Genomic DNA, 17,723 nt, shown 5'->3' with positions numbered 1-17,723 from the left:
TTCTAACGTGTTCCATATAAACTGCTCTGATGATCATATGACCCACACTAGATGAATGATATAACTTTGCCCACGGAATTATAAACGACCCCCCGCCCATCCGGTCAGCGTGAATATTAAAGGCAACCAACTTGTGTTCAGCTTTTCGTTCAGCGTTTCTCTGATTGGCCACACGGCCAATCAATCAATCCACTAGCACAGTGGTTCCCAAAGTCGGGGTCGCGACCCAAAGGTGGGCCGCGAGCAGCCACGGGTGGGCCGCGAGATGATTAAAAAAAAAAAAAAAAAAATGTGTCAGGTCACTGAACTTAGAAGCAGGCCAGGACAGTGTTTCTAGTTGTATTCTAAAATTCTATTCTATTGTATTCTAAAATGTGACTATATGGTTTTATATTAACTTAATAAATAAACAAAAACTAAAAATCTACTTATTTCAACGAACATTTCAAACTAAATAACAGATTATGCACATAAAACGCTGAAAACAACCGAAGCAACAATAGTATTTTAATGAGGCTACATTTACATTTACATTTAGTCATTTAGCTGACGCTTTTATCCAAAGCGACTTACAAGTTCTGTACGACAAGCAGGCTATTATTATTATCATTATTATTTTGCAACAAGTTAGCCCTCTCATAAATAGCACATATAAATGAATAACTAACTTGAACTAACTTAATAGGATTGAAGTGATATTTGGCTTAAAAAATCGGTCGGTTAAAAAAAAGAAAAAAAAAAGCCAGACGATGTGCATTGGGCCGCGGCTCTCTGACGCCTTATTTTCTGGGCCCTGGCCTGAAAAGTTTGGGAACCCCTGCACTAGCACACGCCCTTCGCGGCAAGAGAGACTCGAGAGACGCGGCGAGACGCGGCAGACGCGCATGCGCATGAGGCTCCCCCAGGTACTCTTGAGAGGAGCGCCCTTGTTGGTTAATGCCACTGGTGTTCTGTTGTGTGACTGTACTAAACTCTTCCACCATGCCCACATGACCGACATTTGACATACAGTACACCTCCTATCTATGTTGGGATTATGTTTGGTCATGACAAAACAATAAAAATCGCTACTGTTAGTGCCACCACCCACTTCAATGACAGAGCTCTCATATTTGCGAATGCATAAACTATATCTTAAATTATGGCGATGTGTCTAATATGGCTGTCGCGAAGTCATTGATAAGCGACAGCCATATTAGACACATAGCCATAATTTAAGATATAGTTTATGCATTCGCAAAATATGAGCATAACTGTATGGGCTTTGTTTATACACGAGTGAATCTGGTAGTACAACGGTGCTGCTGCTGCTGGAGCTGAAGTGATGTACAGTGACGCGAAAAACATAATAATGTTACGCTTTCTAGTTCAGCGCATTTCATAACTGTATGGGCTTTGTTTATACACTAGTGAATCTGGTAGTACAACGGTGCTGCTGCTGCTGCTGCTGGAGCTGAAGTGATGTACAGTGACGCGAAACATAATAATGTTACGCTTTCTAGTTCAGCGCATTTCATAACTGTATGGGCTTTGTTTATACACTAGTGAATCTGGTAGTACAACGGTGCTGCTGCTGCTGCTGCTGGAGCTGAAGTGATGTACAGTGACGCGAGACATAATAATGTTACGCTTTCTAGTTCAGCGCATTTCATAACTGTATGGGCTTTGTTTATACACTAGTGAATCTGGTAGTACAACGGTGCTGCTGCTGCTGCTGCTGGAGCTGAAGTGATGTACAGTGACGCGAAACATAATAATGTTACGCTTTCTAGTTCAGCGCATTTCATAACTGTATGGGCTTTGTTTATACACTAGTGAATCTGGTAGTACAACGGTGCTGCTGCTGCTGGAGCTGAAGTGATGTACAGTGACGCGAAACATAATAATGTTACGCTTTCTAGTTCAGCGCATTTCATAACTGTATGGGCTTTGTTTATACACTAGTGAATCTGGTAGTACAACGGTGCTGCTGCTGCTGCTGCTGGAGCTGAAGTGATGTACAGTGACGCGAAACATAATAATGTTACGCTTTCTAGTTCAGCGCATTTCATAACTGTATGGGCTTTGTTTATACACTAGTGAATCTGGTAGTACAACGGTGCTGCTGCTGCTGCTGCTGGAGCTGAAGTGATGTACAGTGACGCGAAACATAATAACGTTACGCTTTCTAGTTCAGCGCATTTCATAACTGTATGGGCTTTGTTTATACACGAGTGAATCTGGTAGTACAACGGTGCTGCTGCTGCTGGAGCTGAAGTGATGTACAGTGACGCGAAAAACATAATAATGTTACGCTTTCTAGTTCAGCGCATTTCATAACTGTATGGGCTTTGTTTATACACTAGTGAATCTGGTAGTACAACGGTGCTGCTGCTGCTGCTGCTGGAGCTGAAGTGATGTACAGTGACGCGAAACATAATAATGTTACGCTTTCTAGTTCAGCGCATTTCATAACTGTATGGGCTTTGTTTATACACTAGTGAATCTGGTAGTACAACGGTGCTGCTGCTGCTGCTGCTGGAGCTGAAGTGATGTACAGTGACGCGAGACATAATAATGTTACGCTTTCTAGTTCAGCGCATTTCATAACTGTATGGGCTTTGTTTATACACTAGTGAATCTGGTAGTACAACGGTGCTGCTGCTGCTGCTGCTGCTGGAGCTGAAGTGATGTACAGTGACGCGAAAGTACAGTGCGGCAGACGCGCATGCGCATGAGGCTCCCCCAGGTACTCTTGAGAGGAGCGCCCTTGTTGGTTAATGCCACTGGTGTTCTGTTGTGTGACTGTACTAAACTCTTCCACCATGCCCACATGACCGACATTTGACATACAGTACACCTCCTATCTATGTTGGGATTATGTTTGGTCATGACAAAACAATAAAAATCGCTACTGTTAGTGCCACCACCCACTTCAATGACAGAGCTCTCATATTTGCGAATGCATAAACTATATCTTAAATTATGGCGATGTGTCTAATATGGCTGTCGCGAAGTCATTGATAAGCGACAGCCATATTAGACACATAGCCATAATTTAAGATATAGTTTATGCATTCGCAAAATATGAGCATAACTGTATGGGCTTTGTTTATACACGAGTGCATCTGGTAGTACAACGGTGCTGCTGCTGCTGGAGCTGAAGTGATGTACAGTGACGCGAAAAACATAATAATGTTACGCTTTCTAGTTCAGCGCATTTCATAACTGTATGGGCTTTGTTTATACACGAGTGAATCTGGTGTACAGTGACGCGAAACATAATAACGTTACGCTTTCTAGTTCAGCGCATTTCATAGCGCTCCACTGCTACCGCAGCTGAACACAAGTTGGTTGACACAAGTTGGTTGCCCGCGCTGCCGCTCGCTTGCGCTCCTTGGATTTCATTTGGGATGTGGGACGACTGCGCTTGCCTGCGCGTGGGGGCGCGGCCAATCAGAGAAAAGCCGAACACAAGTTGGTTGCCTTTAATATTCACGCATCCGGTCAACATCAGATGATACGTAGTAACTTCTAGAAGTACCTCCAGTTGAAATTTTTTATCTGGCACCGATCGCTATCAAACTGTATTTGATCATCAATATAATGCATTTGGGGCTATAAATCAAGTTCTGGAGAAATCTGCAGAAAACGATAAAAACATACTTATACTTATATATATATACTTATACCATATTTTAGTATGAATATGTGAATGAAAAAGTATAACGTTGCTACACCCTGAACAATAGATATAGGACATTGAATGGGCCATAATAATGTCAATTTAGCAATACAATTTAAAAAGTTATAGCCCTGCAAAGAAGGGGAACTTCTCCATAGACAAATAGAGATGGCGAGGGATGGTAAATTATGAATTTAACCATGGCGATCAAAGTGTTAACCTCTTAAGCGATATTTTCTGAAAATTTGCCTAAAAGTACATACCCAAGTAAATATAATATTGCTCCACTTCTACAAGGTCCATTTGCATGTTCTTTGTGTCTGTTACTATGCTTGAGTAAATTGTAATGAACCAAAGAAGAATATAAAATATTATAAATTTTTTCTTTTTTTGTATTATCTTTTTTTTCCCATCCCAATGTTAGTCGTTATGCCAATTCCCAATCCCCTTCCTGGTCGTTGCACACTTACCCCCCTCCTACCGTCGGTCTGGGAGGGCGGAGACTATCACATGCTTCCTCCGACACATGTGTAGCCAGCCCACCGCTTCTTTTCACCTGGCAGTGTGGACTCTCACTGGGGGAGTGTAACGTGTGGAAGGGTCACACTACCTCCCCCAGATCCTTCCCTTACTGTGCAGGCACCCCAACCGAACTGTAGGAGTCGCTGTTTACAACGACCAGGACCTTTTTTACCCACCCGCTTTCCCACCCGCTGACACTGCCAATTGTGTCAGTATGGACGACCGACCAAGCCGGAGGCACCGTGGCAGCTGGATTCGATCCCACTGTCTCTGCGGTGGTAGACAGACGCTTAGTCCGCTGTGCTACCCGGCCTATTATTAATATTTTGACGGCGAATAACACCATGCTAACATTGACCAGCCACTGGGTTCATTCAGCACCGTCTTGAGATCAAGTGTACAAAAAATCTAAGCTAATTAATTTAAATGAATAAAGGGCAGATGATTTACAGGGGGTTTTGTATATACATTACTGCCTTTTGCCATCCGGTCACATGCAATTTTAAATATGAATATAGAATATCAGGCCTATATATTACCTTATTATGGCCATGTCATACATCTATGGCAGAGTTAAATCTGGATTTAGTACCACGAGGCGCCTGTTACAGGGCAGCAAAGACTGTGAAAGAAATCTACTGTAAGTACAGTTAAGTTACTTTTGTATAATGTCGATAGCTCCGCCATTTTTCACCAGATTGCGAAGGTTTTTTTCTAGACGTTCACAGAAAGGTAAAGCAACCATATACATTGTATTTTATGGCAATAACGTTCAGGTTTGTTCGACCCGTGAGATATAATCATGGAAAAAATTATTCACGTCAGCTTTGACAGTGGCTGGTGTTAGCTGGCTAGTGTAGTTTTATGAAATTTTGACGTCCATCAAAAGCCCTAGGTCTCCTCTTTCTTATGACTACAATGATTTCATCCGGTTTCTGATTCAATGCGCGGATATTTTATTTTATTATTAAAATGTATTTATTTTTTAATATAGATTTTATAAGCTCATATTTCGCTAATAACACTTAAAATCATTGGTAAACAAACATAGTGCTGAAAATATACACTTTGAATGCTGTTTTGATAGGGTTAGGGTCTTTACTCTTGGCTACATTTGAAAAAGAAACGCAACATTAATTAATATGGACTGTATTGATCTATTTATGATGTGAAATAAATCTCAACCCGGTACCGGGCCGGTCAGGCTTAATTATTTATTTTGTTACCTTTATTTACCAGGGGCTCATTTAAATTTTTTACACACATTAACGCCTGGGAGCTGCCAAATACAACCACACACGCTTTTGAGGAGGGGACTTGAATCACTTCCCCCCCAAGAACACATTTTCCTATGGATCCAACATTTGTCTTCATGGATCCAACCGGCAAACATCCATGGATCCAAACAAGCCCACTTCTTTAACCTTTAGGCAACACCCTACATACTTACTTACTTACTTACTTACTTACTTACTTACTTACTTACTTACTTACTTACTTACTTACTTACTTACTCTTACTTACTTACTTACTTACTTACTTACTTACTTACTTACTTACTTACTTACTTACTTACTTACTTACTTACTTACTGTATTTACTTTCTAACCTAAAATAAGGGTTCTCTGTTGGTTCACTAGGTATGCTTTCCTCTGCCACAGTGGAGTGTGGATATGGCATTCGCCACATTTCCCTCTCAGAGTGCTCTCCCATCCATCCAGCCATCCAGCCAGCCATTAGAGGGTGAAACGTGGCTTTTCGTCGGTCTAAATCATCTCCCAGAGCAGCTGGTGCTTGGGGGCTCCACTCCTGCCTGATCATATTACACACAATGTTAGTGGTACAGCTCTGGAGCTTGGGAGGGTATAGGGGGGAGGAGAAGGCTCCGGCCCCCACAGACGGGACTCCGACCTGCAGCTGAGGATTAGCTCGGAGTGGGGGGTGAGGGTTGGGGAGAGGAGAGGAGACGCTTGGGCATGGGGGAGTCGTCACGCGGGAAGCAGGCTTATCAGAGAGCTGGGACTCTAGTGTCCCCACCATCACCAGCAGAACATGAATGAATATGAGGCGGTGTTCATGAATATTCTATTCAGTTTTATCTCTCTATTTCCCCCCTTTCTCAGCACTCTTCAGACTCACTTACTCAGTCTTAACTAATCCTCCTCCTCTCTCTCTCTATCTTTCCATATCTCTCTCTCTCTCTCTCTCTCTCTCTCTCTCTCTCTCTCTCTCTCTCTCTCTCTCTCTCTCAGTATCTGGGGACAGTGTGTCCTCCTGGAGGGGAAGCTCGTGTTCCCAGCTCATGTTTGATGTGAAGCTACCATGTCCTGAGCTCCATCTGGACTCCCATGAACAGCTTCAAAAGACAAGATCTTCCATCAGTGTTAATTTTGTTGACTAAATTGATGACGAAAGACTAAATAGTTTATCAAATATCGTTGACCACAACTGAGGACACAAAAATGTAATTTACAAAAACCAGGACGAAATTTCTCTTCATGTATGTTGATATTGTTGACTAAAACAAGACGAGACAAAATAATTATAACTTTTCTTAATGCCCTCGTCCCGAGTTGAGCGGTGTGACGGGGAGCTATGTTATTAGCATTAGCTATTTGAAAAGCTAGTTTTACCTTAACGTTACCTTGGCTAAAGTTGGGGCTATTCATAATCCAGCTGCAGACCTGCAAGCAAAGTACAGCAAGTTGGCAAAGGAGTATTCCAAGGTAAATCACTTTTTCACCAGTAACATTACATTGTTTGTATTTCCATCTAGCTTGCGTTAGCTAGTGGCTAAGCTAGCTCACGCTAATGTGGCTAACTGATCGACCTCTCCCACACAATTAATGACATGTTGCGGACAGCCATACCGGTGACAATGTTTAGCTTTTAGTGCCAAATGATAAGAGTCTGAGGCGGAGTCTCAAAAGAGAATGTTGAATATTTATTTTGCATTTAAAATCACAACAGAGCCTCTACTACTACAGTAGCTAACCTAAACGGAGCCTTCTGGATATAGGAAGTGTGCAACAACGTGTAACGTCCATGCGGAACCAATGTGCCAACAACCTTTCCATGGGTGAAGCATATTGTCATTTAATGATACCAATACTAATCTATACAATCACCTGTTGTTGAATAAATACCATTACTTTCTAGTTATTACTAAAAAACAGTAAAGCAGTAGCTGTAAAAAAGAAAAGAAAAACAAGTTTTATAATTTATATAATATAATTTTTTTTTGTTATGTATGCACTGGTATCGGATCAGTATAACCACCCAGACCTAGACCACCTCTAACTCTAACCCCTAACCAGACCTAGACCACCTCTAACTTTAACCCCTAAGTTAGGGTTGTGACTTAGAGGTGGTCTAGGTCCGGATAGGGGTTAAGAGTTGGTCTAGCCCTTTACATCCATCTATCTAAATAATAATAATAAATTATAATGAATGCTTAACTACCCCTAAGTTACCCTAACCAGACCTAGACCACCTCTAACCACTAACCAGACTTCTTCCATGTGGCACTTTAACACTGACCTTAGAATGTGATTTTATATAATGTTTTTAGGCAAGCAGATTGCAATCAGTGTGTACTACTGTCCTTTGGGAAGAGTATCCGTGCATGTGCACACCTTAGCCTTAGACCTGGATGCTTCCCGTGGGGGTCAGGTGACACTACTACTAGTACTACTGTGTGTTCTGTTTACTTAGTTTACAGTATCCTGTTATAGAATAAACCGCTGCCAGACACAGCAGAGAGAGAGAGGACAGACATGACAGAGAGGACAGACACAGCAGAGAGAGGACAGACATGGCAGAGAGAAAGGAAAGACAGCAAACAGAAGACAGACAGAGTTCAGCGTCGTCTCTCTGGTCAGAAACAACGTCACCACATCCGTAATGCTCTCTTTGATGCATACATTGGACCATGTCTACACCAACATATACTGTAGGAGCAACAATACATTGGACCATGTCTACACCAACATATACTGTAGGAGCAACAATACATTGGACCATGTCTACACCAACATATACTGTAGGAGCAACAATACATTGGACCATGTCTACACCAACATATATACTTCCTGTGTATCACTTGTGCCGCAGACTCAGATTCGCCTAGGTTAAAAAATAAATACGCAATTTAAATCAGAAAATGTTCCATGTAGACTATTTCTGACTTCTGACAAGTTTTTTTCCATTAACTAAAAATAGACAAAAATGTCATCCGTTTTCGTCGACTAAATCTAGACTAAAACAAAAAAGACAAAATTGAGACAAAAACAGACTAAGACTAAAATGCTCAGACATTTAGTTGACTAAAACTGACTAAACGAAAAATAAATGAAGATGACAAAATATGATGAAAACGAAAAAGGAGCACTTGACACATGACTAAGACTAAAACTAAAATGAAAATAGCTCCCAAAATTAACACTGATCCAGTGTCACCAGGCACAGATAAGGCAATAGCGGAACCTTCACGCACGCACGCACGCACGCACGCACGCACGATATGTTCGCTGACAATTTTGGCATTGGTCTAGATAAGAGATAACCACAAAGATGAAAAACAATTATTGTATATTTTCCCCGTTTCCTATTGCTTTAAGCTATTACCCTCCTTCACGACCTCTCGTCTCCCTCTCCCGTCATCTTTGTTGGGAGATGTATAGATAACGTATATTGCATCTATGCAAAACAGTGAGAACAGAAAATGAACTTAATGTACAGTAAATTGATTGTCTAAACAAGAGAACTGTTCTCCCAAGCATTTGCTATCTCTGAAATGCAGAGGTGGGTCGTCAGGGTCAGCAAAGCCTTCTCTGCTGTCTAGATAGTCAGAATCAGATAATTATATTTCTTATAATTTAATATAGCCTATATATAGCCTCATTAATGTATTTTACAAAGTTTGTTCACATCAGTCCACTAACATAATTGCATTGCTCTCTCCCTCAGTTGCGCTGCTACCAATGCAGCTCATATACATTTGAGCTGATTGATTGATTGATTGAAAATTGTATTAACAGATTGCAGAATGGGTACAATACAGTACAGCTCAATACACACAATTGTTAAGGGGATGCAGACCAGAGAAAGACTTTCGTCTTGTTTACATCAGGGTCCCCCATTTTCAATTCATCATAACATATATGACATACATGACATACAGATTGTTATGGTTTGTAATGCGACCCCAATTGCATGACACAGACAGGTAATCAGAGTTAGCCAAAACAAGGGCATGATTTATTATATACAAAAAAGCGGTACTCAGCCTTTAAGAGGGAAAAAACTCCAAAGTCCATGAACACAAAAAACGCGGCACTGTGCCTTTAAGGGGCGCACAGGCAGGAATCCTCTAGCACACAGGCAAAGAAGTACACGGGAAATCTTCCAGAAACACGGGCAAAAATACACAGGACTCTTCATTGAACACGGGCATCCTCCCGACCAGAATGCTGCCGACGGGCAGCGCAGCAACCAGGGGGTCCAAGGGGAATGGGGTGAGAACACGGGCATCCTCCCGTGGAGTAATAGAGAGCGATGGCGAGCCTCACCCCAGGAACGGGTCCATGTAGAGGGAGTTGGGAAGTAGCCGGCAGGACATCTGGAGTGGGAACACTGGGATCCTCCCGTGGAGTAATAGAGAGCGAAGACGGTGTCCCACTCCAGGAGACGGCGACAGGTGGTGATGTACAGGGGTGGCACGACGTCTCACGCCGGAGACGCGGCAGTAGATGGTAGTAACAAGAACGACCCGAACAGGAGTGGAGGGGAGTCTGCAATACTAGTACTCTCCCGAGCTGATTGCAAACTCCTCTCAGGTGCGTGAAGCAGAAAAACGGCACGCCCACTCGTTGGGCTGCATGCAGAATTCCTCCAGCCCTCACAGTACCCCCCCCCTCCACGGGAGCCACCCGGCGACCAGCCAGGCCCGCAGGGGCGGAAACGCAGGGGGGGGGGGGAATTCCAGAGAGGCACCAGGGAAACTGACCTTGCTAGCTGAAGGGGCAGTCCTAGCAGTGGGGAACAGGGTAGCTACACACAAGGTGGAGGCCATGCTAGCTGGGGAAGCTACACACAAAGTGGGCTAGCAGAGGGAACAGGGTTAGCTGCCAGGGCATAGCTAGCTACAGGGCCTATGCTAGCTGTAAGGCTACATCAACATAGAGGCTGTGCAAGCTGCTGGAGCTAAGCTAGCAGACTGCTGGACTAGCTGAGGAAGCCGGTTAGCTGCAGGGGCTTAGCTAGCTACAGGGCCTATGCTAGCTGTAAGGCTACATCAACATAGAGGCTGTGCTAGCTGGTTAGCTGCAGGGGCTAAGCTAGCAGACGGCTGGACTAGCAGAGGAGAACAAGCTAGCTGAAAAGACAGTCCTAGCTGAGGGGAGGCTACACATGGGGTTAGCTTGCAGGGGCTGTCTCACATACACTGTCTGTGCCAGCTGGGGTCGTCGACTGGTCGGGTTGTACTGTTATGGTTTGTAATGCGACCCCAATTGCACGACACAGACAGGTAATCAGAGTTAGCCAAAACAAGGGCATGATTTATTATATACAAAAAAGCGGCACTCAGCCTTTAAGGGGGAATAAACACCAAAGTCCATGAACACAAAAAACGCGGTACTGTGCCTTTAAGGGGCGCACAGGCAGGAATCCTCTAGCACAGTGGTTCCCAAACTGTGGTGCGCGCACCCTTTGTGGTGCGCCAGCGCCCTCTAGGTGGTGCGTGACATGAAAAGGTTAATGGTGGTAAATAAAAAATTAATAAAAATAAAAATCTTTTATTATTATAATTTTTTTTACACAATAAAATTTCATAAAAATCTTATTCAAACCTTTAGTATTATGGATATTAAACATGCTGGCAGAGTACATGCATCCATTTTGTCGTGAACATTTTAATTAAATAAATAAATTCCCTATCCATAGTCGCCGTGGGAAGAGATAAAATAAAAAATAAAATCTGTACACGGAGACCAGCAACAATTTTTTCTAACAGAAACCCATTGGGGGGTGCGTCAGCTAGGTCGGGAGGTGACAGGGGGTGCACGGCCAAAAAAGTTTGGGAACCGCTGCTCTAGCACACAGGCAAAGAGGTACACAGGAAATCTTCCAGAAACACGGGCAAAAATACACCGGACTCTTCATTGAACACGGGCATCCTCCCGACCAGAATGCTGCCGACGGGCAGTGCAGCAACCACGGGGTCCAAGGGGAATGGGGTGAGAACACAGGCATCCTCCCGTGGAGTAATAGAGAGCGATGGCGAGCCTCACCCCAGGAACGGGTCCATGTAGAGCAGGGGTGGCCAACCAGTCAGAGACTAAGAGCCACAAAAATTACTGTGGTACCACAAAGAGCCACACCATATACCAGCGTTTCTCAACCTTTTTTTTCAGTCACGGCACCCTTCATGTGTTTACTGTTTATAGGTCTCACCCTCTGGCCTCTGAAGTTGCTAATGTCTTTTTTATTTGGGCCTCACAGGGTTAAAAGTACCCTGTGAGACCCACGGTTGCAAAATTACAAAATCACGTTTAGCCATTTAAAAAAAGAATGTTTATTTAAAAAATTTTAAAGGGGAACTATTTTACTATTTCTTTCACTATTTGGGCACTTTTACACAATTCCTGTGGGTCTATGGAACACCTAGGTTTTTTTCAAAAAAATAATGCATTGTTTTGTATTTCTAATCAAGTACTCAAAAACCGCATTTTTCTACCTCAAGATCTTAAGCCGTTTTGAGGCTGGGCTCCAACCACTGTGTGGCCTGGTGCCAACTGCCACATCAACTGCCACATTATTATGCAGCTGAGAAATCTCTGACATCACAGATATGCACATTTTCAGATGACTCAGTTCAGTGAGGGTGAATATTGTGAGAGGAGAATTGGAAGAATGCGCCAATATGAGAATTAGAGACATAGATCCTATTAATATAAGTCCACATAGCTAAGAAACAATGGTAAACACTGAAAAAGGCCATTTATAATATAGTTCCCCTTTAAGCACATGTATAGTCAATTGGTCCTGTTGTTCAGCCTCACAAAGCTATTTGATAGTAAATGTGTTTATATGTCCCACCCTCTGGCCTCTGAAGTTGCTAATGTCTTTTTAATTTGGGCCTCACAGGGTTAACCTCTTAAGCCCGAGATATACAGTAAAAGTGTATATTTTCAGCATTACGTTTGTTTACCAATTATTTTAACTGTTATTAGTGAAATATAAGATTATAGAAATCTCAGTGCATCTAACATTGTTCTGGTAAGTGTAGTGAAGAAATTAGCTTCGTACAAATTTGGGGCGTATACCGCTACCAACGCTATTTTCCTGTTCTTGTGTACAATCTTACTGTAGCTATAGTTATCCGACCATCTGCATCAGACCATACTCCCTTCAATTCAATATTCAACTTCCGTTTTACGACTATGGCAACTCCACGGGTTCTCGTTCCAAAGGAAGAGTGACTAATGTTATGGTACATGTTGTCCGCTAACGTAGCTATGTCTTCCCCTAAAATGTGCGTTTCGCTTAGCAGAGCCACGTCAACCTGTTTGTTTTTCATCAGTGTGAGCACGCTTTTGCGTTTGTGTTGATTATTTATTCCCCCAGTATTCCAGATCATTATATTCAAACTAGCCATAATCTATACATGTTGTTGTGTAGTTGTTTGTAATGCTTCTGGAGTGCGAATCTACAATGGATATACATCCAACTATTGAGGTCCCGTTGAGAGCCGAGCTTAAAAACATACATATATACAAATAATAATCCCCTAAATCCCCCTCCCTCAGAGCGTTGTACAGGACTGTGTTCCAAGTCAAGTCAAGTCAAGAGTTTTATTTGTCACGGCATACAAGTATACAATGAAATGCGGGTGGTCTTGCCCGCAACGATGTGCAATACAGTAGTACAACATATAATAGAATTTAATAGACAACATTGTGCAATAAACAGGTAACATAGTGGGACATCACGGTATTTGTACATAGTTATTTACAGAGCATGAAGGACATGCTAGGTCCCTTGGTAGTGCAATACACTGTTACTATTCTATTTTTAAAGTGACCTTTCCTTTGTGGCCATAAGTGTGGGCGTGTGCAGCATGAGTGAGTGCTTTCTCATGTTAAAGTGGCTGCTAGTGTGCAAGCGTGCACAGCGTGTGTGTCGTGTGTGTGCTAATGTGTGCTTGTGTGTGTAGGGTTCAGTCAGTGTTCTGTGACCCTCAGTGTTCATTGTTCAAGGCTCTGATGGCCTGGGGGAAGAAGCTGAGCCGAAGCCTCTCTGTCCTAGTAGCTGGTGTTCGCAGGCGTCTGCCTGACCTCAGCAGCTGGAACAGGCTGTTATTGGGGTGGTGAGGGTCTATCATGGCGCGACCCGAGTCAGTCGCCGTGGGTTTTGCTCAGCAACGAATGTGCAAATTTTTTGTTATTATGTTTGTTTTTACTACTTTTTTTATCGAAGCATCACTGGCGGGGACGTCATACGACCGCCAGTCACTTATTGACCTAAACCAGTGGCGGACGGTGGGTACTTTGCCACTAGGGGCGCTATACCAAACATTTAGCAAACATGTACAGTACAGTACCACGCAACAGACTCATGGCAAGACGTGAGCGATTCGACTCACGCTCACGGCAATGAATCGGCTCTTATGAACGAGTCGCTCAGCTGTTACTACAACAACACACAACCAGTCAAATAAAGTATAGTCTAGACTCTAATTCACAACTTGAAACACAATATATAAATAGAAAAGTTAGAAACAAAACTTGCCCGTCTCCAAACACAGGCAGATCTCTCCCTCTCTCCTTCTCTCTCTCACACACAGCGCGACGTGGAATCGATTCGTTACACAATCAGACCTATTATATACCAAGAATAACTTCAGTATGAGTACAGGGCTGTACACATATTTTGCATATTGTTAAACGAGCCAAGGCTAGCTATTAAACTATCGATATGAATCGAAAATCTGGGACCCTGATGTAAACAAGACAAACGTCTTTCTCTGGTCTGCATCCCCTTAACAATTGTGTGTATTGAGCCGTACTGTATTGTACCCATTCTGCAATCTGTTAATAAAGTTCTCATTCATTCATTCATTCAAACATAGACGATATTGAACAAGCCATAATCCACGTATTTTCAATCCGAGAGAGCTGCAGTAGTTAAATCAATGAGCCATCGACATAGTCAGTGTGGTAACGTTATTATTGCATCCAAGATTGATACACGGCTGGCTAGGCAGTTGGTAGTCATAGTCTTGTGTTATAAAATAAATAAACAATCAGCAATGTCTCGCTTCATGAATGGCCAGCAGTAGCCTAACAGTACTGCTCCTAAAAAAAACTATTTACAAACGTTAACGTTAACCACAGAGAGAGAGAGAGAGAGAGAGAGAGAGAGAGAGAGAGAGAGACTCACTGTTTAGTTGAAACGTCCAGGGCAGGAGAGCTTGATAAACGTGTATAATCCATTGATGATGTATTCCAGACCACTGTCCACTGTAGTCTGTCTCCAGACTGCATCCGCCATATAGCTTGTTAGCCAAGTGTTAGCTCGTTAGCACAACACAAGTACATTCCTTTGTCCATTTCCGCTCGAACAGACTGCAAACTACCTGGCGTTCTATCGCCATGCTCTAAGACAAACTCTAACCTTAACCAACTTTGAAAGAGTGCCTAAGCTTAACAGTCTAAAGAACTTGCAGTCACGGCACGCTCGTCTAAGACAAACAGCTGCCTGCATCCTTCTCACAACAACACAACTATCTCCACCGACCAACCTAGGAATAACCTAGAATTGGAACATTAGAAATTGGATTCGGCCAATCAGAGATCGTCTCTGTGAAATTCTGCTACGGAAAAAAATACTGGCGTCGGCCAATCAGAGAGCGTCTCCGCGAAATGCGGCTACAGATATTCTTGACGCTACTGGCTAGACCGCTTCAAATCGCGCCCGGATTCCAACATAATAGTCATATTTCAACGCACAACGCGTTATGCACTGATTGGCTGTGACGGATACAGCGATCAAACTGTGACGCGCACTCAGAGCGCTATCGCGTATAGCCCGGGCCGAGAAATACGAAAAAATAAAAAAAATAAAAAAAACGTGATGTCACTTCCTGCTCTGGAAAACGAGTGTTTTTTAATTGCGATAATAACGTTATATTGTGCATTGGAAATACAAACATACTTAAAATGAGTAAATATTATTCATTTTAAACATGTTTATATTATGTATAGGGCTATAAAACAAAAAACTAAAAACTTATTTTTCTTGTTCTCTCATATAACCAGAGTAGTTCCTGAGGGGGGGCGGCGCCCGAGCGCCCCTAGTGGCGAGCCGCCACTGACCTAAACTCCGGACTCAAAGAGGAGTTTAGAGACACTTTATCATGCCAAGAATGGCCAACGGAGATCAGACGAGACAAAGACAACGCGGGAGACAAAGACGGCCGCAAGACAAAGAAACACAGGGGGAAGAGGAGCGGGATCAGATTAAGATTAAGAAGATCTGCTTACCGTCCGGCTATTCCATCTATCTTCCTGGCGAATGCTCGTTCGCTAGAGAGTAAGATGGATGATTTACGAGCGCAGGTCCGATTCCAGCGAGAGATGAAGGAATGCAATATCCTGTGTTTCACGGAGACCTGGCTGAAAACAGTGACTCCCGATCACAGCATCTCTCCCTCCAACTCCTTCACCATCTTCAGAGCGGACCGTACAGAAGCCTCCGGGAAGAGCATCGGCGGGGGTCTATGCCTTATGACCAACAACGGCTGGATTAGCCCCGGGGAGGTGAAGATACTCTCCTGTTCATGCTCTCCCGACATGGAACACCTCACGATCCAATGTCGCCCGTTCCATCTTCCGTGCGAATTCACTGCAGTGATCATGACTGCAGTGTACATTCCCCCCCAGGCGAACGTCGGCAGGGCACTAGGGGAACTACACGAACATCTGAACACACACCAGATCAAGCATCCAGACGCAGCCATGATTGTAGCCGGGGATTTCAATCAGGCGAATCTGAAGAAAGTCATGCCGTCTTTCTTCCAGCACATCGTCTGCTCCACAAGGGGAGGAAATACACTCGACCACTGTTACACCCCGTTCAGAGCCGGATACAAGGCTGTACCGGCTCCACCATTAGCGGGAGCAACGAACACGTCGGATCATGCCGCCATCTTGCTGGTCCCAGCATATAAACAGAGATCACGTGACGCCGTCGTGTCACGTGAGGTAAAAAAATGGGACGACCAATCAGAGGCCACGCTTCAGGACGCACTAGACGTCGCCGACTGGGGAATGTTCAGGAGGAGTAACAGTGACGTCAGCGATTTCACAGACGCTGTGGTGTCATTCATAACAACACTGGCTGATAGTATCGTCCCCACAAAGAAGGCGAGGGTGTTCCCAAACCAGAAACCATGGGTGGACAGTACTATCAGAGCAGCCCTGAACTCTCGCACCACTGCTTATAACCGGGGCAGAGAGTCAGGAAACATGGAAGAGTACAAGACAACAGTCTACACTCTGCGCAAGGCTGTCAAACTTGCTAAGAGGACGTATGCCGACAAGATGGAGGCACAAATGGCACAGAATGACACAAGAGGCTTATGGCAGGGACTGAGGCCTATAACTGACTACAAAGTCAGCGCCCCCTCAATGGGGAGCGACGACGCCTCCCTTGCGGACCAGCTCAACACCTTCTACGCACGGTTTGGTGCAAACAGTGGCACTGCTAGCCCAACGGCTAGTGACGTCACTGGTGCGCCGGCTGTTGTGGAGGGGGGGGGGGCATCCGCGGGGGGGCGGGGACGCTCTCTCAGTGACGGTACACAGTGTGAGAAAAGCATTTATGCAGGTGAACACCAGGAAGGCTGCTGGCCCAGATGGTATAACAGGACGCATACTTAAGTCCTGTGCCAACCAGCTTGCCCCGGTGTTCACCGCCATATTTAATCAATCCCTGGCGGAGTCAGTGGTCCCTGCCTGCTTCAAGATGTCTACCATCATCCCTGTACTGAAAAACCCTCCCCAACATGTCCATAGACTACTGTGTCTATGTGTGTTGACCATGTCAGATCCTCTGAGATGTGGACCCCCAGGTACTTAAAGCTGCTCACCCTGTCCACGGTAGCCCCGTTTATCATCAGTGGTGTGTGTGTCTCTTGCTGTCCTCTCCTATAATCCACGATCAGCTCCTTGGTTTTACCAATGTTCAGGAGCAGGCTGTTGTCCTGGCACCAGTGTTCCAGTACCTCAACCTCCTCCCGGTAGGCTTTCTCGTCGTTGTCCGAGATCAGCCCCACCACCACCGTGTCGTCTGCGAACTTCACTATGGAGTTGGAGCTGAACTTGGCCACACAATCGTGTGTGTAGAGTGAGTACAGCAGGGGGCTTAGAACACAGCCCTGGGGGGACCCGATGCTCAGGGTGATGGTGTTGGAGGTCTGACCATAGACACATCCTACGCGTATGACTCCCTCCCTTAAGCCACGGGTTGCCCA

This window comes from Notolepis coatsorum, assembly GCF_963971535.1.
Source record: "Notolepis coatsorum genome assembly, chromosome: 5".
Classification (NCBI taxonomy): Eukaryota; Metazoa; Chordata; class Actinopteri; order Aulopiformes; family Paralepididae; genus Notolepis; species Notolepis coatsorum.
The sequence above is the reverse complement of the archived record's forward strand: the minus strand, read 5'-3'. Positions refer to the sequence as shown.